A 1,009-nucleotide genomic window follows, 5' to 3' on the forward strand; every position below is an offset into this window, starting at 1 on the left:
GTGCATGGCTGTGCATGACCTCATATGACCTCATCCTTGGTCATATGACCTGATCACCTGACTAGGCTGAGTAAGCAAGATGTCTAGCAGGTTCCACCACAGAGGTATAAATATAAGGCCTACTCTGCCTGGGACTGTCTCTTCAGACTTGGTCTCTTAGGATCATCCACAGGTACCTATACTGTAGATAGGTCTTAGTCATCAGGTCTACTCCACTTCCTTGTTGCCTGCTTAGACTCTTGGCACTCTTAGGTGAGCAGACTTAGTCAGCCTGTGTTGCCCTAACAGGAGGTGATGGGTGATGACAGATCAAGCAAGGAAATTCTAACTGGGACCACTGTCAGATGAGTCATTACCAGTGACAATTGACCCTGGTTGACTGTTTTTAGCTGCCATCAGTGAAGCTGTGGAGCAACAGCAAAATGTGCCTATGTTGGCCAGGTCTCTTGATCAATGGAAGATTGCTTCTACTGAGCTAAACCCAGGTGATTTGCCACCACCCTCCACATCAGCAGTGGACAGAAAGACAAAATCAGTGAATTACTTCAAGAGATAATGCAGAAGTGGGTCTAACAGACATCAAGGTCAAAAGGCCTTTGTATGACAATATACAAATACAATGTAAGTAGTCCACTCTATCATGGAAACTCACTGTCAGGCAGGAAATTCTGTAATGAAGAAGAACATCAAACCAGCAGATAGAAACCCAGTACATTATGTAGCCTTCTGATCTCAGATGCTGGACACTAAGTTGGTAGGCCTCAGATGCTCTAGCAGCTTCACAACCCAGAGCCCCCTGCCACCCTGTCAATCTGATAGGGGATGCAAACCTACCCAAAAACAGTTTCCAGACAGGCAAGCAAGAGCTACTTGCACTTGTATGTCTTGACATCTGACTGATTACTGCACAGGTATGGTGTCCTTTTGGCCTGCAAGTCCAGCTCCAGAATGCCAATGCCATTATGCCAGAGAGCAAATGTTGAATGGCAGGATTGAGTCAGTTACTTTG

The sequence above is a fragment of the Dacryopinax primogenitus genome (genome assembly GCF_000292625.1).
Source record: "Dacryopinax primogenitus strain DJM-731 SS1 chromosome Unknown DACRYscaffold_8, whole genome shotgun sequence".
NCBI classification, from domain to species: Eukaryota; Fungi; Basidiomycota; class Dacrymycetes; order Dacrymycetales; family Dacrymycetaceae; genus Dacryopinax; species Dacryopinax primogenitus.